Below are 26,643 nucleotides of genomic sequence, written 5' to 3' on the forward strand. Positions count from 1 at the left end.
ACATTCTGTGAGATGAGACATCTTAAAATAACCAGTGTCTTTCTTATCTACATGGACAGCTGTTTCATGGAAAACAGAATTTTTATTAGTTCATTTTTCAAAATAATGTAAAAGTGTCTCAGTGGAGAAAGACACCCATCCCTTTGGGGAATTGGTGGGGGGTAACATGTGTTCCCCCCTTCCTAAAAGAAGCACAAACAAAATGAAGGTAAATTAATGATTAAGGACATCCTACATGTTGTACTCACTTGACTTCTTAGAAATCCATTTCAGCCATGTCTAGTGGACCATACGATCTTCCATCTCTCCTCTCGCAGGCCCTATCCAGAGGCATCAAACTTTCCAGCTGTGTGAGGCCAGCCACCCGGTTGAAAGCTGACTGGGAGCCTTCCTCCCAAGACATTCCCTGTGTGGTATAATCCTTGAATGATGCACCCTCCCAGACTGAACTCTGACTCTTGCGTAAACAGGATTAAAGCTCTGGATTGTTCCAGAAGGGAAACATTTCTCTAACATGCATCCAGGCTTAATTAAAAAATATCGCCAATACTTGAGGTCTTGGAGTATATTCTAGTGTCTATGTACTCAATCAAGTTGGTTTTACAATCAAGTCCCTGTTTGACCATGCATTCTTTGAATGACATCAGCATTTCTCAGCCTCAATTACTCATCTGTTAACGTGAGTTATCATTACTAGCCAACATAACTGGCTTCTTGAATCAGGTGATGTCTGGCTCATTAACAACACAAGCCTATAAAGTGTGTCCTCAGAAGTAAGCCTCATTGTGATCCAGGGCTGGCATCAAGGGTAGGCATGGTTGGGCACCTGCCAAGGGCCCATACCCCAACAGGAGCCCACTGACAAGAGCCCCCTGGACTTGCTCCTCCTCGTCACCATCGCAACCTGCTTGCTCACCTGCCTCTCGCTCTGGCCCAGATGACAGTGGTGGTGAGACAGAGGAGCAGTAGATGCTTCTGCCTACTTGCTCACTGGCTTTCTTCCTGTCATGCAAGCAAGTGGCAGCAATGATGAGGGAGAGGATGAGGAGCAAGAGCGGCTGGTAAACAGTGGTGTTAAGAAGATGGACTCACCGAGGTAGGGGGCCCATTGAAGGTGTCTTGCCCAAAGGCCCTAAAAAACCTGAAGTCAGCACTGCTGCAGTCACTCGGGTTTATTCCCAGGTAAGCTTTTAAAATGCTTTGTAAATACAATGACAGACATGGGGTGCTTCCAGATGAGGCTTTTATCTCACCATTGCCCTCTGCCTCATTCATAGGCTGTTATCAGGGATGGGGGGGACGGGGGACAATGACAGATGATGTCTTCCGCTCACAAGCCTCCAGTGTTTTTCACCTCTTCTTCTGTCTTTTTTTCTTACTGCAGAAAATCCATCAAGGAGAAAAAGATGGAATGGCTGCATGGTACCTTTTCATGGGTAGCACTAGAAGCCATAAGAACATAAGAAGAGCAATGCTGGATCAGACCAAAGTCCATCTCTTCCAGCATTCTGTTCATACAGTGGCCAGCCAGCTGCCTGCAGGAAACCCACAAGCAGGACATGACCGCAACAGCACTCTCCTGCCCAAGTTCCCCAGCAACTAGTCTACATAGGCATACTGCCTCTGATACTGGAGGTAGCATATAGCCATCGGGACTAGTAACCATTGATAGCCTTATCCTCCATGAATTTGTCCAATCCCACTTTAAAGCCATCGAAAGCGGTGGCCATCACTACATCTTGTGGTAGTGAATTCCATAGTTTAACTATGCGCTGTGTGAAGAAGCACTTCTTTTTATCAGTCCTGAATCTCTCACCAAACAGCTTCATGGGATGATCCAGGATTCTAGTATTATCAGAGAGGGAAAAAAATGTATCCCTATCCACTTTCTCCACACCATGCATAATTTTGTACACCCTCATCCAAAAGCCTTCCATTGGGAAGTACCCATGATTTCACTAAGGGCTTCAGAATCACTAAAATCTGCCTTTCTTGTACAACTTTACATCAACAGATCCTACATACTAGTTATTCCCTACCACACTATAATATTTACAAGAGGCTGCTAACTTTGCATGCAGTATTTAAAATAGGGATCCTGGAGAAATCCGCAACAGAACCAAATGAGTTCAGATTTTCATGGATTCCACAGCGGACTGACTTTTCCCCTGTTGGCCAGATTCCGCAGACTTGTGGACCATTGTTCTAACCTTCAGGTATTTTGCGCAAATTTCGTCGTAGAAAAATACACAAACATGTTAAAAACCAGGCCAAAAACACACATTTTCCCCATAGGCCAAAGGTTGAAAATGTGCGGGGGGGTGTGCACATTTTATGGGAATGTGCACATTTTTGCACGTGCCCAAATTTGCTCAGATTTGGGAACTAAAAAAATCCAGTCCCATTGATGAGTGGATGATTGAATGAAAGGTGCAGGACAATCTACGATACACAGATGGAACTGATTTTACACGGTCAATATACATCCCTAATTTAAAATGGCACTGAAGCCCAGGCACGAAAGAAGAAGTTGGAAACAAAACAAAAACCTAGGAGGTCATCACATTAATTCATCCAAGAAGGGGGATTTCTTAGACAATGACTCAGTGGTAAAGCACAAACCTTTCATGCAGAAAATTCTAGATGCAATCCCTGACATCTGCAATTAAACAAATAGAAAGCTGTGCTATTTTAAAAACGTCTGTCTGAGACCTTGGACTAGGATAGCTGCTGCTCATCAGAATAAACAAGACTAGGGTAGATGGATCACAAGGTCTAACTCGGTATAAGCAGTTTCATATGTTCAAATAGTCCTGATCAACTATATCATGGGGCTCATGCTTTAAAATGGCCTGAAGTTCATGCGATCCCACTAATACATCCTCCAAGATTCTGCTATTGCGTGCCTCTAGTGAAAACTCCTACATCTTCTACAATTCTGTGGGGAATTGTAGACCAACACATCTGGAGGGCACCAGGTTAGGGGAGGCTGTTTTAGTAAGTCTTCATTTGTACCCTAACAGTCACTTTTTGACACTGTCTCTCTGCTCTGGCCATGCCTCCCATTTCTATGACAGCTAGGCTGACCATATTTCCTTGAGACAAAAATGGGATATTGGGATGACAAAAACAGGACGGGGTTATGTAATATTCCGTATTCATGAAAAGGTAAGACGATAACAAAACTTTTATTACATGAACATATTGAGCTAACAATTATTCTTCAGTGACAGAACTCATACAAAAATTTAGGGGGATTTTAAAAAACGTAAAAATACGTAGAGGGGGACTGTATTTCACCACGATCGTACCATGAATATTTCTCCGATGAAGTAATCTTACGCAGCAAATTTCGGTCTTTCAACACCTTATCATAAAACTTCTCACACTCCATGACACAATTTTATTTTATAACTAACATAGCCTTCATTGTCTCAAGACTTAATCTAGATTTCTCCTTTGACCACATACCATTCATAACAGAAAATATTCTCTCGACAGGTGCTGTACTTCCTATTGTGTACTACACAATATAACAAAACAACTGCAGCTCCCTTTGTGGTCTCTCAGGCTATAAAAGACCTAAAAAACAACCAAAATTCACTGCAAAAGAACATGGAAAGGGGCGCAAATGAATAACACTAATTTATTGCATATACACACAAAAAACCACTCATAAATATACATATATCAAATACTTACAAAATATCACATGAGCAGTAAACAAATCTGTATGGCATACCACACTGAACACTATAATGCCGGACTGCAGTGGCCAGACTGCAAAAAACTATAAACATACACCAAAAAGAAAAAAAGGAATGAACACCCTGACTGCTATCACAAGCTGGTATATGCTAATGTCCCACCGGAGAGGTCCGCTGTAATAAAAAAAAATAGCTAACCGTCTGTTGAACCGAAATCTGAAAAGTCTGAAAAGTCCAAATCAAACTGAATGCAGGGCAGAAAGAATTTCTATGGGGGGAATGATGGTAGAAATAACAGACTCACCCTCCTGGCTCCCACATGCTGAATGGGGCTTAGCGACCGCCTCTTGAGTTCCCCGCCACTGCAGACAAGCCAGGGGGCGGCGTCTGATCGTCGCTAGCTCAAGAAGCCTGGCCCTGACTGGACAAAGTAAATGGAACTTCCTCTTCCGTCACACTAGTAGCTTTACTGCACGCATTGATTAGCACAGAGCCTTATGATAAGAGCCTTTTGTTCAGTTGTTTACAAAAAAATTAAAAACAGGACAAAATTGACATTTATATTAAAACGACAGGACAGTCGGGAAATATGAAAAAAATGGTACTGTCCCATTTAAAATGGTACGTATGGTCAGCCTAGGGATAGCTATTATTAACTATGAATGTGATGGTTTCTATGATAGCTATTACCACAGCTATTATCAGCCTGATTCCTTCCTTAATTTTTATGGCTTTCCACATGAAAAAAATGCCCCAGGTTAGACTGGCAAACACTGCTGAATAGATAACATAATATATATCTGTATAAGTGGCAGAATTCACAGCACGGGCCTTACAATATGCTCTCTTCCCCTATAAAGAATGCACATGTCCCTTTTCACACTGTAGTGTAGTTCTTAAACAGCAGCAGGGCTGGCCCACCCATGAACCAGCGTGAGGCACCTGCAAGATGGCAAAGCAAGAGGAGCATTCCCCCTGAAGGACAGGCTCATAGCTGGGGGCCTTCCTGGTGCCATCTTTGTCACTTGATGCTCAGGTGTCCTCAGTGGCACTGAGTGTCTTCTGCCAGCTTCAGTTGGTGGCCCAGCTGCACCCCTATCTGGACAGGGATAACTTAGCCTTAGTAGTCTACCCTCTGGTAACCTCCAAGTTAGATTAGTGCAATGCACTCTGCATTGGTCTGCCCTTGAAGATGGTTCGGAAGCTGCAGCTCGGGCAAAAATGCAGCAACCAGACTGATTACGGGGACTAGAAGGTCCTAACATATAACACCAATTCTGGCCTGCTTGCACTGCCTGCCTGTAAGTTTCTGATTGCAATACAAGGTGCTGGTTTTGTCCTAAAAGTCTTACATGGCTCAGGACAAAAATATTTGATGAAGCACCTCTCCCAGTAGGAACCTACCTGGAGACTATGTTCATCATCTAAGGCCCTCCTCAGACTGCCTCCGCTGAGGGAGGTTTGGAGGGTGGCACCAAGGGAGAGGGCCTTCTCAGTGGTGGCCCCCAACTGTGGACTGCTCTCCCCACTGAGGTCCACCTGGTGCTAACCTTGCCATCCTTTTGCCACCAGGTTAAGACTTTACCCCTAGGCATTTGACAGCATACAGTAAGGTTTTTAACTAGACCCGAGATGTTGATTGCTGAGTCTTTTAAATAGTTTTGTATGTAAATGGTTCTTATATTATGTTTTATATTGTATTTTTAAGGTTTTAATCTTTTGTAAACTGCCCAGAGAGCTTTGGCCATTCGACAGTATAGAAGCGTTGATGATAATGATGATATCCCATTGAGTTCATTGGGACTTACTCCCGAGTAAAGGTGTACAGGATTGCAGCTTTTAAATGCTTAAAAAAAAACCCCAAACCATACAGAGCAAGAAGGTTTTAACAGCTTGCCTAAAGCTGAACCGAGAAGGGGCCAGTCTAACTTCCTTTGGGAGAGAGTTCCACAGACAGGGTGCTGCCACAGAGAAGACCCTATCCTGTGTTCCCACCAGCATAGCCTTTCCTGGTGGTGGGACACACAGCAGGGCATCCAGAGCAGAAATTAAAATACAGCCAGGTTTATATGGGAGGAGGTGGTCTTTCAGATATCCTGGCCCCAAGTCATTGAGCGATTTCCAGGTAAGCGCCACTTTTGAATTGTGCCCAGAAACTGACGGGCAGCCAGCGTAGTTGATACAAGACTGGTGTAATATGGTCAACAAAGCACACACCAGAAAGCTATCTAGCAGCTGCATTTTGCACTGAAAGACCTATGACAATGAGGATAACTATTCGAAGCGGACACGTGTCAAAAATAATTTTGTTAATTGCAAGAGCAACAAAAGCTGGAAAGAATGGATATTTCCTGCCATTCCTACACGTAACAAATGTATTTGCAGCACACTTCAGAATCTGGAAATAAGAGTAAAGGAATAAGATCAAAGAGGTTGTTCATAAGGATTTGTGATTAAACTGTTCGACGTGTTCATTGATTCTTATCCTCTTCAAAGGTTTCCTTGTGTACTTAAAAGAACTGGAGAGACTAAGGAACTCAGCTTGCAGCACTATTGAGTAAACTTGGCAGAAGGAGCCGGGCCTTTATAAAACCTCACTTAAAAATGTAAGATGAGAGAAAGCATGTGGTACCCAGAGATAATTTGTTGCCATCATAACCAAGCAGGAGACGTGGAAAAGGCATTGCATGAGGACAGTGTGTCTCTGGCTGCACAGCTGACGATTGTCCTCGTCCTGTTGAGCTGTAGGGAAGCTCATTCTGCTTCTGCTATTGGCCAGCATACCGAGGGCCACAGGGAGGTTGCATCTCCCAGGAAGAAGGTCTTGGCAAGGAGAAGGCAGGCCCAGGCCCCTCCATCAGCCAGAGAAGCAGTAGCTGTAAGGAGCTTGCTTCACTCCTCCCTGCCTGAAAGAACACTTATAAGAACTTTGTAACTCAGGCTTTCTTCACACGGAGCTTTTATCCTGAGGTTGAGATTGCTCCTTCACGGAAGTTTGCGGCCTCTTTACATGACGCCGTGATCATCCAAGGCATCTCCTGCACTAAATGCCCTTTGTTCCGTTTTTAAATAGATCCCAGATAATGAGCTATCAAATTACCCCCGCTGTGTTCCACTTCAGTTTCTTCCGTGAAAAGAGGAAAAGCAGCAAGAAGAGAAGCGAGATCAATGAAAGATAATGGAAGACTCAGATATGGGGAGAAGGGCGGGGGGGGGGGCGCATGTAAAGGGAGGCAGTGGTGTTCCTGCATTAAAACGGAAGCAGAAAGCCCTGTTTTAAATGTAGGATTTTAGGCTGGTGTAGAAACGCCCTCATGCTAGAGCTACACTACTGCTTTATAGAGGTACTGAAGTGCACTGATAACAGTTGGGGCACGTGATACATTGGATGTACTGCTACCGTAGAGTTATTTCCTGCTTTTTATTCCACATAATCCAAAATACTGCAAAGGATGTCATTGTGTGGCCTACGAAGTATAAATGCACAAGAGGGATATAGTGTTACCAGGATGGGATCGTAATGATATGATGCAAAGTGTAGATCTGGCCTAGAATCAGAGGCTGAGTTTGCTTTTTCCCTCCTCCTTCCTCCCTCCCAATCCTTTTTTCGTTTTGTGTTGCGTCTTCTAGACTGTGAGTTGGAGAACAAGGACTGTCTTAGCATTTATCTTGGTAAGCTGCTCTGGCTGCCTTTTTGGGCTGAAGAGCAGGGTACAAATGCTTTAAATGATAAAGCTAATAACAATTTTAATGAAGAACAGCAATGATTACTACCTTCAGGAGAGAGAATGCATTACTGGATGGATGACAATGAGTTTTCATCCAAGGCTCAGCTTACTATGGGTGGGCATTCATTTTAAAACAGATGGGGGGGGGAAACCCACTTGCTTCAGTTTACTCTTTTGGAGAAGCTATTGTTGGGAGAGCAGGAGGTTAAGGGCCTTTATTCACATTTGTATTGGGCTTTATCATCACAGAAAAATGAAATTCATGCATATTAACTTGGTCTAGAGCAGCCTTCCCCAGCATTGGTTATGATGGCTGGGGCTGACGGGAGTTGAAGTCCAAAACATCTGGAGGGTGCCATGTTGGGAAAGGCTGGTGTTGGGGTTTGCGGCAAGACATCTTAGCGAAGGTGTGGAGAAAGTGGAGAGGGAGACATTTTTCTCCCTCTCTCAAAATACTAGAACCTGGGGTCATCCCAGGAAGTTGATTGGTGGGAGAGATAAAAGGAAGGATTTCTTCAAACAGCACATAGTGAAACTATGGAATCCTCTACCACAGGATGTGGTGATGGCCACCAATTTGGATGGCTTTAAAAGGGAGTTAGACAAATTCCTGGAGGAGAAGGCTGGCTATTAGTCTGATGGCTATATGCTCCCTCCAGTATCAGAGACAGTATGACTATGTACACCAGTTGCTGGGGAACATGGGCAGGAGGGTTCTGTTGCACTTATGTCCTACTTGGCGGTTTCCCATTGACAGCTAGTTGGCCACTGCATGAACAGAATGCTGGAATAGATGGACCCTTGGTCTGACCCAGCTTGGCACTTCTTCTGTTCTTATGTGAATGATCAACACTCAGTTTATTTGTGTGTGTGTGTGTGTGTGTGTGTATGTATGTGTGTGTGTGTGTGTGTGTGTGTATGTGTATATATATATATATATATATATATATATATATATATATATAAAACTCCTGTACCTAAGACTAACTAGAATACATTGGTTCAACATCCTTAAGGCCAATGCTTTCAGTGGGACATTTATAACTAACTGTAGCTGGACTTAAGCCCATGCATGTATCTAGCCAGCCTGAATTGTGCTGTGCAGATGTTCTCTTGTACATTTCTGCATCAAAACGATGTTATAATTTATTGATGCTGCTGTTTAAAGTATCTGCATCCTACTCAAAATGGAGCACTAAGGCTAACATATTGTTTAATCATATGGAGCACAGATAGTTTATATGCTACTTTAACTAAAATAACACAGGATGAGACCTAAGTAAATACATTAGTCAGTTGTGCTCTAGTTACACAGTCAAATGGAACAGAAATTACAGCCTTAACAGTCTATATAGTGTCCTAAACTTGCCCCCATCCAGAAAGGGACAAAAAAAATTGTTGCTCCAGGCTTGCTGCAACTTTTCTTCCAGGATAAATAACCATGGGGGAAGATAGGGAGATGATTTTCATGAGCAAATAGGTGCAGGGGGAAAGGGTTAACCCCCTGCCCTGTGCTCTGTGGTCCAGTTCTGGATCAGGACTAGGATGGCCACTTGTGAATCACCAAAAAAGGAGACATCCATTACCCAAAAAAAGAGGGCACCAATTTACATTAACTTGGCATATGCTAGCATATTTGAATAGATGCAAATTTAGAATGCCCTTCAAATAGAAGATTATCCTCTGCAAAAGAGGACACATTGCAGCTGTTCACACAACATGCTAACCCACACTCAGTGGTTGATTGTGGGTTGTTTGTGGAACCGTGGGTTGTTTGTGGAACCGTGGGCTAGTGTGTTCTCTGAACCCAGGACACTTTCCACAGTGTGGCGTGTTAACCACACTGATAAGCCACCCAACAACAAACCGTGGGTTCTCAAGGTGGTTTGTTCAAGAAAAATAAGCCACACCGCATGGTTAACAAGGCACCCTCTGGAAAATGTCTTGGATTCAGACAACTTTTACTGCAGCAACAAAGTCACCTTAATACGCTTGTGGGTATGGGGTAGCAGAAGAAAAGCGCTCAAGTGGTGGCAGAGGGCTGGTAACACCAGCAATAAACCTTACACTTCCACAGGGTGAGGTGTCATAGTCCGCATCCTCCCACCCACTGGGGTACAGATCAGCCTCACCCACATTTTTGCACTATTCACACACCCGTACTGGCATGGAATAGCACCATGAAGAGGAGGCTGCTACACAGCTTGGGGGACATGCATTTATGGACCACGATACAGGGGTTCATGTATCCCTTTGACTCCAAAGGCTGCTTTCTAAAGCCTGCAGTGTTATGTAGTATTATGCCAGGTTTTACAAATGCATGTTTTTCTCTCCTAGTTGCTTCAAGATCATGGGCAAAATTTGCTCTCACCCTCATAATGTATTTAACTGTTTTCCCATATTATGTTTGAGCCACAAAAAGGAAGCAAATATCACCCTAAGTCAGCCTTCCCCAACCTGGATATGTTGGCTGGAAATGATAAGAGTTGTAATCCAAAACGCCCGGAGGGGATCAGGTTGGGGACTGCTGCCCACTGTCCTGCTTTGACTGCAGCAGCCTCTGAGTACAGAGCTAACACAGAAGTGATGCAATGAAGCCAGCAAGCATTTAAGCATACAGGTTTCTATCCAATGGGGTTCAGGCTTAAGCCAGTCAGATACGTTACAAAGTCCAGAGGCAGAGCCAATAAGGAGTCCAAAGGTCAGTAACACAGAGCATCAATCACAAGGAAAGGTCCAGGAGGCAACATACAGCACAGGAGCTGGATAGACGATGTTGTGCCAACACTGGCTAGGTCTACAGTGAAGGCTTTTAACCCCAAAGACTGCTGAGCCCCACCCAGATGGCCTGGTTAATTGGACATTGCCCCTCCACCATGGCAATCCCTGTGCCAACTTGTTGACTTTATAAGCTCTTACTGGCAGCTCTGTCTTGTTATGCCGGCTTGTCTGGTGAGTTCCCCTACCCCTTTTCCCAAGGCTCAGTATGAGGTCTAGGAGAACTGCTTGCCCTTGCTTAAGCTTGGGAAAAGGGCTGGGGAACTTGCTATCCTTGTGCTGAGCACCAAAAAGTAGTGCTTTTTAAGCCTCAACGAAGTTAGGTGCAAGAGGAATGAGCCCTCCTTCCACTTCCCTACACAGCTAGGAGCAAGAGCAGGAGGAAAAAGCCCAGGTGTACACAGACACAGAACATTTTATAGATAAAATCACTCACATATGTTCTGATCTAGATACCATGTTGTCTTCAGTACAAATACACTATGAACCTAGGAATCAATACTTGGATGAATTTCATTGTTGCTGACTGAAGATGTTGACAGGGTATTTGAAGATTAACAGCTTCCTGCTTGACCCTTGCTCATACTGGCTTGCGGGATCCAGCCAGGAGGGAGTGCCTGGTTGGATCCAAAAGAAAATTGTTGCTTTGTTGGGGGAAGGAGTGATCCCAGCTGCCTCAAAGGAGGCAGCCGTAAAGCCAATCCTGAAGATGCCATCACTGGACTCTGAAGATTTGGCTTACTATCAGCTATTGGCAATAGTGGATCCTTAGAAGAGACGTGGAAGAGACTTGGAAGGATAAACACCCACTATCTACTACTGAATGGTCTGAAGGATCTTACTGTGCTCTCTGCATTTGAACTTATATCCTTTAGTTGTCAATCTTGTTTGGACCCCTATTCAGATATATGGACTGCTTATAATAGGAGCTAAGATAAGAGTGTTGAATTTTTGTTAGTTATTGTGAACTGACACTGGGTTTTGTTTGTTGTTTTTGCTATATTGCAAATTAAAAATAAAAGTAAAAATAAACAAACTATTGGTCAGTAGGTAATATTCCCTTCTTGAGCAAAAGGCTCAAACATTTGCTTGTGTTACCAAATGGCCTTTCTGGATGTGTGTGTGGATGTTCTGAAATTTACCAGTTAAAGGATCTTTTAACTTTGGCAATAGCATGTCTTGGAAAGGGTGACCTAATGATACACACCCTCACAGGTCTTTTCAAAAACAGGAGAAGTTTTATTGAACATACAAAAATCAAAATACGCCACGATTACTCTGGGGGAATTAACTGGTTGGCAAAAGGGACGTATACAGACTCTAGCCTGGATTTAATTAATTTATAGATTACAAACAAAGGCAGATTAAGCAAATGTACACAAATGTCAAATGGAGAATGTAAATATCCATGCACCGGGTTCGAATTGTGGAGGAAATTAGCTTAAGAATCTATTTAACACATGTGTGTATTGTCTGGGTTGTATAGGTTATGGCCCTAAGAACATTGTGGAGGCTGGGGTTAAGCAAATTGGAGGTCCTGATGCTACTGGGAAAGAAAGAAAAAGAGGGTGAGCTTGCAAAAGTGCGGAGAAGAAAAAGATCATCCTGAGGCTTGGTTTGGCTGTGAGCCAAGGTTAGTCCTTGTACATAGCCATAGTGACAAAAGGAGAGGCAGGACTTAGGTTATCTAGATCTGATTCGCACACTCACTCTAATTTCCAGTGCTTTGTGCACAATCCACCTCTTGTTTCCTCTTCAAGGTATCTATTCCTCACACTTGGACCACTGACACTTCTGCTTATACTCTGTGTCAAGCCAGTTTCTTCAAAGAAACTAGCTTGATCACAATGGGATGAAGAGGGGGAAAAGGGAGGAAGCTCCAAAAAACAGGAAGCCTAACCACGATTCTTCTCACTAGATGACCACTAAAGTGGCTGGGCTTCTGACAACTAACTAGTTCCAAAAATAGACCAAACTGTAACGCAGTCTCACAAAGACCCAATGGGTACAGAGTAGGAGACTGCTATTTGTAGTTGGAAGATTTCCTGAAGATAGTACAGGGCTTGAAAGATACTTTTCTTGGGATCTCATTAGACGAAGCTGGCATCGAGCTGAAATTCCTGAGGTCTCTTCAATGAAATGGGGTCCTCCTCAAAAAAAGGGGTTGCAGGAAAGTTACTGCTTCAGCTAAAGCATGGACCTTGCTAGCCAAAGTCAGGTGGTCTTGGGATAAGCAGGCCACACGGCTAAGAGGCAGAACCCAGTGTTCCGTGGTTGAATGGGATTATCAGCAAAGCGAACAAGAGCCAACGGATGCAACCAGGACTAACTGGGCTTGCCACACAACAGCAAGCAGAGGTGACCAGGCCCTTGGAAGGCCACAGAACCACAGCACTTGCCATGCCCCAGGAGTGAGTGTGGTATCCTGCCTTGGTAGGGCAGCCAGGAAACCAAGTGATTTCAGCAGAGTAGAACCTTGCCTCTGGATGGCCAGAAACACTGGGGGTTCTTATAGGGGTCAAAGAAAGACTTAAAAGGGATAAATGACTCTTGAGTTCAAACATAACAACAGAGCAAAAGGCTGAGTCAATAGTGGTTTCTGACTTCCCACAACAGACTAAGACAACTTATTACTTAGCCCATCAAGGGTCCAGCTCAGGATGGCCACAATCTAATCAAGGTGGTGCTGTGCTTCAAGATTATAATGCACAAAAAACATTGGGGAGTTCCCTGTCTATGACTGAGTCACACCTGGGGGAAATCACTGTGTCTGAAATATGCATACCTATCTGCAACGTATCTTTAACCTAATTATTGTGCTCAGGTTGTTGTGCTTAACAACTGAGGTGCTGCTGTGCTTAATTTAGACCTGTGTATGTGACCTAAGATGTGACCTTCTGGCAAGGTTGCTTGGCTAATCGTCCCATCATGACTCCAAGCCCCAGATCAGTACTTTCACTCTTTTAAAATGAAAGTACCTATTGTGGCCAAACACTCATAGGGGCTGGCTGTGCCTGCTCTCCTGCCAAACAGCTTGCCAATAGTGGCCACTCAACTCAAGGCACTTTTGGAGCAGTCTGCTTTTCTAGATCCATTTCAGTTTGGAATCAGACCCAGTTTCAAGGTTGAAAATGCCTGGTGGTCCTCTGTTTGTCCTATGCAGGCAGAGCTATAGGGAGAGTGCAACCCTGTTGTTTCTCAAGGACATTATTTGGGGTCCTTCCTTCTCTCAGGAATGAGTCCAACCCCTTGAGATGTCTGACAACTTCAATTCTGAATCAGAGTTGGTACAGTTAGATCAGAGTCTGTGGGAGGGACCTTCCCTAGAGAGCCAAGATGCTGGGAGAGATTCCTCTGAAGGCCTTGACAAACAGATGGCCCAGGCTGAGTCCCTACCCCCTTCCTCCACTGCGAGAACTCAAGTTTCGGAGGAGGAGGAGGAGGAAGGCGTGACTTGAGAGACACTAGGGTGTGTCACAAAGCGGGAAAAGTTAGGGACTGGGCTCAGATGCTCCACCAGGATAGTCATTCTTGAAAGCCAACATAGGAGGGAGCCACCCGAAGGGAGGGGCATCACCATGAGGCAAGTCTGACTATGAGGCTCGTGCCCAAACTGTTGGCAACTTCACTACCCTCTGGTTCGTCTCCTCTGATTAGTGACTGCAGATTAGTTGTTTAGGGCCTGAAGCAGTCTGAGAGCTTCCTTGAATCTGCATTTGTAGAAAGGCTAGTCTCTAGCAAAATAAAGTCGTATTAGCCTGAAGCTTTGTCTCCTTGTGGTGTTGTGAAAAGGAAGGACAATCCATTTCTGACACCTTCTTCCCCTTCCAATTGCTCTTAATGTAGTCTTGGAGATTGGGGGTTCTTTTCAGTCTATACACCAACAATAGAATATTTAAGATATGAAATCAGTATCTTGAAACTATGACCAAATGAAGCCATGTTCTGTTACAATGAAAGATGTATGCTGGGCAGACAAACTACAAGTAAGTGTTTGACTGCTTAAAACCATTTACAATATAATACTGTCTTGTAAAAAGTGGGGCAGGGGAGAGAGAGAGTTAAAATGCGAAGAAGTATAAATAGACGATAGTTTTAAAAATCTGAGAGTGATTAAGCCACCATTTCCAGATAAAGCCTAGGGGCCTTGTTTCCATGTGCTGATAACCTCTTTCACTGTAGACAGATGCATTAAATATGGAATGTTACACGTAATCATTTCCCCAGCTTTTAGTAGGTTACTCTATAAAGCCTGTTAAAATATTTTCCTAGTGTTTATCTATAGATAATATTACCAGGAACATCAGTTATGAACATAAATAGGAAGAGCACTAAAGACAGCTCTCTGAGATTTGCAATAGGGTTCTCTCCTACAAGACAGTTCATTATCTTGTAAAGTTATTCAGTCAATAGCTATAGGAAAAAAGAAAAGACCAATCCCTCTAGTTATTATAATTTGCATTAAAATGTATGTTGAGGTTACTAAAAATTGCAGTCCTGAAGAGGGACTGAATGACAGGATTATGTCACCAGCTATCCTGTCTCCCCTGCTTTCTTGATCACTGTGTGTGTTGTCACTTGGTAGACGACACAAAGCTGCTTTGAGGCTGCAGACCTTTTGAGGATAAAAACGTTGCCGTCCTTATTTGGGAATTCTCTCTTTCCCAACCCCCAACTCTAGGAAATCTATTGGGGGCTGGACTGGCGGAAAGCACAAGGCAGAGAACAGCATATGGGGGACAAGGACTGCTGGATCTGAGTGAAAGGAGAGGGCATGGGCAGTATAGCATTGTTTGAGAACCACCACGTTAGAGTACATCCATCACATATATCCAACATCTATTGTGAAATGTCAGGTAAGAGCCAAACCAATAAGAGCCCTCCACCCTATGGAAGGAACATTCTGTTGGTTTAAATCACAATTGCTTCTTTAGAAAACGTATATATGCTGATTATTGTTTCCTCCTCACAGAGTTTTCCTTTATCTTTGCTGTTTCACATACCCCATCATGGAATTGTCCTTCCAGTTCTACTGCCTTACTAGTTTTGAAAAGAACAGCCCACCTGACGTGAGGAGGAAGCTTGTAAAATATATAATTTTGCACAGAGGGACTTTTCACATGGTTCCATTATGTCTGTCCTCACCTACATCATGGAGCCTGGGGAGGTACCAGTGATGAAGATAGTGATGTATAGAGTGCCATCCATGCATGTGGTATTTGCTTTACTGAGTCACAGAAGGAAAAGATGGATCCTTACCCAAGGAGCTTTCAGTCTAAATTTGGATACGGTGGGGTGGGTGGCAGAGACAATACAAGGAGGGTGAAACCATGGTAAAAAAGGATGAACATGGGTAATTGGGATTTGGACTTAGGCCATAAGCAAAATGCTCCATAGAAGAGGTTGCATTAAACTCTATAGAATTTTTTTTAATGATTGATGGACTTCCATCCATCAACATCCCCTTAAAATAGAGGACTTGAGACAGTCCAGTGGGGTAAACCGAAACCTTCAGATATAGGATGTTGGGCCAAGGGTTTATCCTGAACACAGGCAATATTACATTGGTTGGTCCTCTTTACGAAAAAGGGCTCACAAGCATTCATATACACTAGTGAGATCATTGGATGAATGGTGTCTTTGGTTTGTTCATTTAATACTAGAAGCAGCCTTTCAGGTTACACTAAGCTCTTCTTGAAATCAAACATCAGACTTGGCAGACAGTCTATCTGATGGTTACCTAGTTGCAGAGGTTTACCCGCCACTGCTGTTGGCATAGAGACAGCCTAGGTTGAGTATCATCCATGTCATCATTTAGAGAGCCTGTTCCCACCCTCCCACTCTCCCCTTGTTCCACACCTTCTGCTTTCTCTGGCCAGTGTGTGTGTTAGCGCCCCCACCCTCCCCAACCTATCTGACCCTCCCCACCAAATTTTTAAATATTTATTTTCCCTCTAAAACCGTAATAGTGACAGGACTAAATGCACAGCAGCAACTCCTCACATTACCACATCAGTGGGTACACTCAATCACTTTAAGTAGCCTGCTTTCAATCTTTAACATTTCCCCCCCTTCTATGCATGTTTATTCAGGAGTAAGAAATAAATCTCACCCTGCAGTGAAAGGGTTAAAGGCTAACTGCAGGAATTCACCCTAAAGCATTTTTTTCGCTTCTCAGATACCTTTGATGTTCTGTGGTTTTTCTGTTGCGTAAAATCACTTCTCCTCTTGATTGCAGCAACGATCTTGCCTTCGTGTTGTGAATGGGGGAAGGAGAAAAGGAGAAAGGAGGGTTGGAAGCAGAAGGCAAAAGTGCATACATAGGGGAAAATGGGGTGGGGAGCAGTAACTCCGCAGCAGATTGCTGAGATGCGGCAAAATTGGCAGGGGGAGCTAGAAATGGGGAACATTGCAATCCTATGCGTCTCTACTCAGACGTCAGTCCCATTGGGTTCAACAGGGCTTCCTCCCCTGTATGTGGGACTAGAATTGCAGCCAACATCACTCAGAGGAGTTCCAAGAAACAAAAACGCTGAAGAACAGAAAGTGGTCTATTCTGTTCAATGTTCCTAGCTGCGAGTTTAAATACGTTTGAATAGTTATCCATAAAGATTCTTTATGATGTCCTGTGTACAAGCACTGCGAGAGCAGAAGCCCTGTATAACAAAGGACATTTGGCTACTTATACTCTACTTAAACAGTAGCTTTACCAGACAAATTTAAAGAAAGCATAGCTTGCATCTTTGCAACATTTTTCTTCTGGATAAGCAGTCTTTTCCATTTCCCACATTCCCAAGGAATAACACCACTTTGGAACCAGTTCCTTTAACAGCTGTGACTTTTCTAAGAAGCATATGCCAATGGAAATCAAGACTGGGGCTTTAGGCTTCATGTTTGCTTTGTCGACTACCACATCCTAGAAACTATTTATGAACATGGTGCACGCAGCCAAACTTACTTGCGAAGGACATGCAATGATGCACATTTTTTAAAACCTTGATGCTTTCCGCTAAGCTGAGTATTTTGCTATATAGGGTAATGGTATTGTAGAATGTTCTCATAGCATAAGTAGTTTGAATCTGTGGAGAAAATCCAACTGGCCAGTGGCCACAAGAGTAGCTTGCTTGAAATTGGCCTTCTACAGAAAAATGGAATGGATTCGGATGTTCCCCTGCCCACTACCAATCTCATACCCTCCAGGTGCCTGTATTTTCAGGTATCTGCTCCTGGCCCTTTAAATTTTGGGAACGGGCAGGTGTTGAGTGGGGAATAATTGGGATCAGGAGCGTAGTTCTGGGGTGGCGGGTTAACCCTTTTTATCAGCACCACTTTCCTGCTGAAAATACCCCACCCCTGGTGAAGCTGCCATTTGCTCCGTTAGAAAAACTTGTGTGTACACAGTTTGTGCACAGAAGTTTCCCCTAAGAAGGCAAAACATAGTTTTGGAAAAGAGGGTTTCATCAGGAAAATGGAACTGGAGGAAATCCCCCTAGCGCTAAGATCCCACTCCCTCACAGCTGCGATTTGGAAAATGTTGAAGAGATGAGAGATATGATCATGGATTTCTGATGTCTCATCCAGTTCAGCCCTAAGGCTGCAATCATAAGAAGGGATGGACAGACTCCCCCATGTCCAGCTTCATCGGGTGCTTGCCGAGCCACTGCCTGCCTCTGCTCGTGATGCCGAGCAAGTTCCATCATGGCCCAGTGAGTGCCCGATGAAACTGAAGGGCCACCCCTAGCGAGCCGCCATTTGCACAACAATGGCGGCTTGGGTGCTTCCTGGTAGGTAATGTTGCGTACTTGATGGCCACAAAGGACCATTTATGCAACATTACAGATGGGAATGCTCCATTCACGCCTGTTGTTGCATAAATAGGCCCTTATCGGCCACCAAGCATGCAACATTACCTACCTGGAAGCACCCATGCCCACCATTGTTGTGCACAATGGTGGCTTGCTAGGGAGGATGGGCAGCTGCTGGGTGATCACCAAGTCACGGGGTGCTTGCCAAGCATGTCCTCAAACACCCCACAGTTCGGCGAGGGGAGTCTGGGATGGTGAGTGAGGGGGAGTCATTGGACTCCACTCACCATGGACTCTCGTGATATCCCTAATCATAAGCATGCTTATCAATAAGTCTGAGCCAGTGGACACAGCGACATGCTTAAGATTATGCTATGCATTGGGGGGGGGAATACATTTTGGCTGCTGTGGATTGTGGATGTACATGTTGAATGTACATACCTTAGTTCACTTAGGAAATGTTGAATGTATTTGACTTGCAGGTATTTGATAGTATGTATAAGGCAATGGAATGCTGACTATTTGCAGGGGGAATGGAAAAGGTGCTGGAGTAGAATCCTTAACAGCAGCACTCCACACCACATTTTATTGCAGGTCCCACTGTATATATAGTAATAGCGATCTCCATTCTCTGAGTGCTGGTCCTTATGTAGCCCATATGGCACCATCAACAACCAAGAGGGAGGTATCAGCAGGTTTGCAGAAGTACAAAAAAAAATTAAGAAAAAATCCTCAGGGGAACATCCTGTCCCCATCCCCCACCTTGCCGCAGCCAAACAGATCAAAGAGGACTGAACATGCTCAGTAAGCCTGGTATACTGACTGGCCATTGGTGGGATGGGGGCCAGAAACAGGGCAGGAGAATGCATGGAATGGCTAGAATCCTAAAGAGGTGCACTTTACACTGCAACATTTTGCTGCAGGTGGGTCCCACTTGTTCTATTAAATACTCTTTAGTGTTTTTAAGCAGGAAACTGTTACAGGCTGTTTACTAGCACCCCCTGCAAACAGCAAGGCAGGCAGCGGAGTCAACATCCCATGGTCTTCTTCAGCAATATAGTTGGGGGAGGGGAGGGGAGGAAGTCGGGAGGGCGAGTGAGTGAATCAGGCAGGCAAACAGAACTTGGCGTAAGAAAAGGGGTGGCCCAAGAGGGTCTCTATTTTCTTCTGTGGAATGTAGGAGGGTACGCACTCTGCTACTTATCCAGCACTTACCTGCAGCATGGTAACAGCATCAGTGTCAGGGTGGACACTGAGCTCATAGAATCCCAGAGTAGTTCTAATGCTGAGGAAGAGCAGTCGCTCCTGGGAGAGGAGCGCGCTCCTCTTTCCCAGGGCCCACAGCTGACGGAGTTTCCTCCCCCCCACATTCCTAGTTTAGTTAGCAGTCCAGGGAGTGACCGAGCACAGATAGCAGACTTGGTGGAGGCACGCACTCAACGGCTGCGCCCAGAGGATCCAAGGGAAAAGGGGAGGGATTCTCCCTAGTCCTTATATTCAGGGGTCTGCCAGTAATTGCCTTTCAACCGGGGATCAACTGTTCCAACTTAGGGCATAGGGATGCTGCTGCTCAGATCTAGTTGCTACCTGTAGAGTTGTTAAGTTGTACAAGAAGAATAAAGCTTTGAAAGAATCCCTTTGTCTGTGTCTGGACTTGGCTACTGGATTAGACTGAGAGAGGCCTCCAAGGAGCCCTTGACAGCTTGGTCCCCGGTTGAAAGGCAATTACTGGCAGACCCCTGAATATAAGGACTAGGGAGAATCCCTCCCCTTTTCCCTTGGATCCTCGGGGCGCAGCCGTTGAGTGCGCACCTCCACCAAGTCTGCTATCTGTGCTCGGTCACTCCCTGGACTGCTAACTAAACTAGGAATGTGGGGGGGAGGAAACTCCGTCAGCTGTTGGTCCTGGGAAAGAGGAGCGCGCTCCTCTCCCAGGAGCGACTGCTCTTCCTCAGCATGAGAACTACTCTGGGATTCTATGAGCTCAGTGCCCACCCTGACAATCAGCTTAGCAACAGCACCTCTCTCTCTCTCTCTCTCTCTCTCTCATTGCATTTATTGATTAAATTTCTGTTTCATCTTTCTGCCAAAAATGGCACTCAAGGCAGCTATCAATGAAAGTACAGATTAAAAACAAAACCTTAATTAAAACAGAACATAAACATAAACCAATTAAAAACACAACCATAAAATACACATCCAGCCAGTTACCCGCCCCCCCTTCAGAAACATGTCAGCATGCATGCCAAAGGCTTGTCTGAATAAAAATGCCTTTGCTTGCGGATGGAATAACAGTGAAGGAGTCAACTGAGCTGCTTTCTGTAGGGGGTTCCAGAGCCTGGGAGCAGCTACTGAAAGCTTGCATCTCCACCAGATGTGCCTCTGATAGCAGTGGTGCCGAGAGAAGGGCCTCCTCAGAAGATCTTAAAACTCCGGCATGCTTGTACAGGAGAAAGCAGTCATGAGGCAAATGGATTGTGCCTTCATATCCGGAAACAGGGCAGGAGAATGCATGGAATGGCATGGAATAGTAAAAGGACAGCATACAATTGTGTGTGTTTTCATAGCAGGCCCAGATGTGTTTTTGCAGAGCAGTAGGCTGTGCACCCACAGCAGGGCACAAACATCCCTCCCGCACTGCCGAATAGGTGAACAATGCTGAGTTAGATTACCCAGTTCCTGCTAATGCCAGCTAGAAAGTTTCAGCCCCTCTTCACCTATTTGAATTGCTATTTCTCAAGCACTCTTCCTGCAAAGCCTTTGTTAAACACCCCACCCACAGCCAATGAATGCCCCTTCAGGAGACCATCCAGAGCCGTTAAAGGCGCAACCCTATGCATGTTTAGACAGAAAAAAAAGTCCTACAACTCCCAGCATTCCCTAGCCAGCATGGCTAGCTGAGGAATGCTGGGAGTTGTGGGACTTTTTTCTGTCTAAACATGTATAGGATTGCGCCCTAAGAAACATGAATGTTCTTTTCTCAACATCCTGACCACTCAAATTCACAGTGAACAAACCAACCAAACCCACAGCAATACATATGTGGGTGTTTTGAAAAGTAACTGCAGGGTTTTTTGATATGTGTGTGTGTGTGTGTGTGTGTGTGTTTTAACATTCAACAAAGGCAGCCACTGCATATTTTAGGTGTACTAATACACTTGCATAATAAAGGAACAGCATCAGCTAGTGGCATGTTAGGAAACTGCCTGCTGGTACCTTAATCATAAACATACTATGTGGAGATAAAAGCCGCAGTCCTATACACATTCACCTGAGAGCAAGTTCCACTGAATTCAGTGGGGCCTGCTTCTGAGCAGACTTTTATAGGATTGTACTGCACATTGTATCCAAATAAGGAAGCTGACTTCTATGATGCTTAGGATCACTAGAAGGTTGATAGCTCAGTATCTACTCTGCTTCAGTCTTTTACAAAGAAGGCATGAATTTATGCATAATAAGCCTAATTAAGCAGACCCCCTGTTATCTCGATAGGCTCCGACTTCCTGTCTACATCTGCGTCCATAGAGGCGTGTTTTTTCTGATGCTGAGAAGGGTGCAGTCATTTTACACTCAACATAGTTACTTTATAAATAGATGCTCATAGACTGTATTTTAAACATTTATTGACAAGCAAGTGCATTTAAGACAATTATAGAAAGAAATTGATACCATGGTATTTGTTGACAAAAGTTACAACAGGAAAACAAAACAAGACATTGCACAGTACATACACTATCAAGATGGATTTCTGCCAGCAGAAATGACTCCCTGCCAGGAACAACCCCACCCAGTATACTATCTTCCCTTTACTTTTATGGCTTTACACTTGAAAATGATATGTGATTGCTTACTACCCTAATTGGATACTACTCTTTTAATCCCATCTCTTCATATTTATTCATATTTAATGACATCATGTTTTTACTTGTACAGTTCTGTAGAAATTTCCCAACTTGTACTTTGTGGTTTTGACCTGTCTGGGACATAAACATTATTATGCAAGAATGTTTCTCCTAATGTTCTCTTTTTTTCCAGGTCAAGCTTCCTGCCAGTAATAAGTCAAAAACAAACTTTGGTTCAGACAGCTATTTTAGCTATGCTTCTTTGATGTGCCTGAAATGAGCATTTCCTTAAAATTGCATACAAGGAGACCATCAGCAATACTGTCAATTAGGGCTGTGCAGGGACCCCCCGATCTGACTTGGAAGCTGCTTTGTGGCTTCGGAGGCGGGCCCGATTCAGCTCGGGCTGATTCGGGGGCCCCTGACCCAACTCGGCCCAAACCCGAAGCAGGATTTGGATGGCTGAAACCCGCTTCGGGTCACCCCCCTGACGCCCCCACACAAACTTCAAGCTGTTTACCTTGCCGCCTCCTCCTCCTTCATCGCCACCATCTTCTCCTCCTCTGTCGCCTTCTCTTCCTCCATCGCCTCCGCCTCCTCCTCCGTCACTGCCGCCTCCTCCGCCCTCTCCTCTGCTGCCACTGCTACCACCTCCACTGCTGCCTTCTCCTCCTCCTCCACCGCCACCACCAGCTCCTGAGGCCTGGATGCGCACCAGCTCTTATTGCAGGGAGTCGTCATTTTTTAAATGGCAACTTCCTGGAAGTTCCTGGAAGTTGCATTTAAAAATGGTGACTCCCTGCAATAAGAGCCAGTGCGCGTCCAGGCGTCAGGAGCTGGCGGTGGAGGAGAAGGTGGCGGACAAGGCAGCGGAGAAAGTGGTGGTGGAGAAACTAGCTGGAGAAACCTAAGTATACACTAATTACTGTATCTTATGGGGATAAGATTGCATCCCTTAGTCTATTAGGGATGCAATCTTATATACACACTCCCAGATAAATCTCACTGAACTCAATGAGGCTCACTTCAGAATAGATATGCACTGAACAAACTGCACTATTAACATACCGGAGAAGGCACTGGAATAGAATAGATAATAGAGCAGTTCACTTGCAAATGTTTAGAGAAAGATACAATGGTTATCATTAAGTAACATGGATTTGTTAAGAACAAAACATTATTCTCTGCTTTGATAACTGAGTAGAGAAAGAATAGAGGTGTGTAGTTAGTATTTATTTACAACATTTGTATGCTACCTCATAACATAAAGTTCTTTCTGGGAAGCTACAATAGACAAACAAAAACAATTTAGATCACAAAACAGAACATGAAACTATAAAAAAAAAACCCACGAAATACAAGAAACAAAACACACAGCAAATGAAATACACCGATTTTAAAACTGAAAGACCCAGATTACATGAGTTATTTCAAGGCCTGAGTGAACAGAAAAGTCTTTACCTGGCACCAAAAAGACCACAGGGATGGTGCCGGGCAAAGCGCTCTGGGAAGGCTGTTCCCTAAATGAGGTGCCAATACCAAAAAGGGCCTCTCTCTAGTACCCGCTTTGCTTCAATGAGTGGGGACACTCGATGTAGAGCCTCTGAGGAAGCTCAGAGCTTCTTGAATCTTACGGTTACATACATAAAGCAACCTGCAGTTGTTAAGTTTCAAGCAATCTGGTCCCAAGCCATTTATGGCTTTAAAAGTTCAAACCAGCACATTATATCTGGACTGGAAATGGACCAGGAGCTTTCAAAGGCTGAAGAACTGTTAATTGCCTTAAGAAAACAAAACACTGCACTCTGAAGAGTAAAAATATGAAGACAGAGTTCATATTGCAAAGGGATATAGACAGACAGCTACATACCCAACTTGTACAAATGCCAGGAATCCTCCTAGGTATTCAGACTAGGGTTTTTTAGACACAATAGTTTATATATGATCATTGATGCATTATTATCAGGATGGTTAAAAGCTGGAATGGAATGTTCTGGACCCTTTACTTTAAAAAAAATGATGCAAAACATTATGGCATATGTTAGAGACACCTGAGAACAATATTTTAGGACCAAAACCCTTAATAGAGTATTATTAACCCCTTAATGCCCAGAACACATCCAGAACAGAATGGAGTTACCCGGAACAGTCACTTCCAAATGAGCCAAATCAACCAAATTCACCAGTCACACATAACTACTGATACAATTAGGTTACAATCCTATGCATGTTTAGACAGAAAAAATCCTACAATTCCCAGCATTCCCCAGCCAGTATGGGAATTGGGAATTTTTTTCTGCCTAAACATGCATAGGATTGCACCCTAAGCCACAAAACTTCCACAGAAACCACATTCAGTTACCTGTTCTGGGCAATAGTCCATATTCTTGAAAAAACAGTCTGGAACAGCAACTTCCAAACTTGGCAACTGAGCCAAATCAACTCAATTCATCAGTCACACATGACTGTATGGGAGAGATGCAATGGGCCCCAAACCTCCACAGAAACCACTTTCCAATATCCAATCCAGGCAATAGTAGACATTCTCGAATAACAGCCCGGACCAGCAACTTCCAAGTGAGCCAAATCAACCAAATTCACCAGTCACACATACTTACAGAGGATGGATACTATAAGCCACAAAATCTCAACAGAAACTACGTTCGGTTACCTGTTCCAGGCGGTAGTCCATATTCTGGAAAATGGCCCAGAAGGGCAACTTCAAAATAAGTCAAATCAACCCAATTCACCTGTCACACATAACTGGATGGGAATGATGCCATGAGCCATGAAACCTCCACAAAAACAATGTTCCAATAACCAGACTTACAATCTAGGGTGTTTTTTTTTTAATTTTTGTGGGGAATTTGTGCAAATGTGCACTTGCATATGTGTGCATGCATGTAAGCGCACTAATGTGCATTTGTAAATGAATGAAATTCTTGTAGAAAAGATCCAGTTATGTCAGTGAGTGGACAATAAAACAAAAGGTGCTTGATAATCTGCAAAACACAGATGGAACGATTTAAGAAAATTCATACCTACCTACCCAGGTCTCCCATTTACATTGTCAGAAAGGCATGCAGTTGCAATGTAAATTGCTAGCATAGGGAAAACAGTTCAAAACCCCTATCCACCAGTCTATGGTTCTGATCCATATGAGATCCCATGAGCTTACTTTTGAGTAAAAAACAGAGAAAACCTACCTACACCTTTATGATAACATGAAGTTTGACCCTCAGATAATTTGGGAGGGGTTGGGATGGAATGCACAGATGGGGGGATCAGAAGGATCAGGACCTCAAACCACCTTTCAGAAAGCAGAAATGCAATGCAAAGGTCCCAATACTTACATAAGAACATAATAAGAGCCCTGCTGGATCCGCCAAGGGTCCACCTAGTCCAGCATTCTGTTCACACAGTGGCAAACCAGCGGTCAAATAGGAACTATAAGCAGAACATGAGTGCAACAGCACCCTCCTGCCCATGTTCCCCAGCAACTGGTGTACATAAGTATAGCATCTTTGGTACTGGAGGTAGCACATAATCTTTGTTCTTACTTTCTGTGTGGTGGGGAAAAGACTTGCAAGGATCATATCTCAGACTATGTTCACATGCTATACTGAACATGCATTCACACTCTATGTACAACCACTTCATTTCACTTCATGCACCCACATGTTTCCTTGGTCGGCAAAGATACCCCATGTTGTCCTGGTCCCATATTGCTTTATAAAGCATTTAGTGTTACTGCTAGAAGAGATCTCTCTCTCATTGTTTAACCCATCCTACCAGCTACTGATGTAACTAACAAACAGGCTCAACTCACAGGAGGATCCCTGTAGCAATAGAGTAAGGCCAAGATGCTTCATAAGGCAATAAAGGACCAGAACAACATGGGGCATCTTTGCTGGTCCCAAACGCTCTGTCCTCATGTGGATCTGGGCCTGAAAGACCTAAGAGAAATGTGGGTGCATGGAGGGTAAGTTGTAAGCAAGCATAATTCATGACATTGTTCAACATCATCACTTGTCACACAGGGACATCAGTTAAGGCACCAGACTTAGCTTCCAATTTCCTGGATTTGTGGACCTTGAGCAAACATAAGATAGCTTTAACTCTGGTCTTAAACCAGCAGGCTCTTTTTAATCATTGAATAGAAATTATGCTGGCTTAACAACAGACAAATTTAATTTGATGTCAAATGTTACTTGGTAGGGCTAAAAGTTAAAGAGACATGTTGGTAATTTTTGAGGTGGGTTTGATTTTATTATATTATTGTAATATACATTAAAGATGGCTTTTAATTCTAATATTCAGTGGTAGTGTTTGTTTATGGCTTATTGTATCACTTCCATCTAATCATGCATGACGGGTGAGTTTGGTTGATTTATCTCACTTGGACATTTCCATTCCAGGCCATTTTACAAAATACAGACTTTTGCCTGAAACAAATACCGGAACATGGTTTTTTTTGGCAGCTTTGTAGATAATTATATCATTCCCATGCAGTTACATCTGGCTGATAAATTTCGTTGACTTGATTCACTTGGAAATTGCCATTCTGAGCCATTTTCTGGAATATGCCCAGAACGAGTGTCCAGACATGGTTTCTGTGGATGTTTTGTGGCTTATTTCATGCCCCCAATGTAGTTATGTGTGACTGGAGAATTTGGTTGAGTTGGCTCATTTGGGAGTGGTCGTTCCAGGCCATTCTGTTCTGTTCCCAATGTATTATGGGTATTAAGAGATTCATAATAAAAAAAATTCATTTTTTTTATTA

General features: G+C 43.8%; 1 protein-coding gene across 1 annotated transcript in view; it reads right to left on the reverse strand.

Moving 5' to 3' along the window:
• Window positions 1-22,573, reverse strand: part of LOC146344779 (collagen alpha-4(VI) chain-like) — a 134,385-nt gene extending 111,812 nt beyond the window's left edge. The window contains exons 1-2 of the mRNA XM_084858185.1: window positions 22,381-22,573; window positions 16,396-16,463 (exon numbers count right to left, since the gene is read on the reverse strand). The gene's annotated coding sequence lies outside the window, so the exon portion shown is untranslated. The remainder of the gene's footprint in view (window positions 1-16,395; window positions 16,464-22,380) is intronic.
• Between the last annotated feature and the right edge of the window lie 4,070 nt (window positions 22,574-26,643).

This window comes from Heloderma suspectum, chromosome 5 (genome assembly GCF_057233095.1).
Source record: "Heloderma suspectum isolate Gila_16-S chromosome 5, 16-S_ref, whole genome shotgun sequence".
NCBI classification, from domain to species: domain Eukaryota; kingdom Metazoa; phylum Chordata; class Lepidosauria; order Squamata; family Helodermatidae; genus Heloderma; species Heloderma suspectum.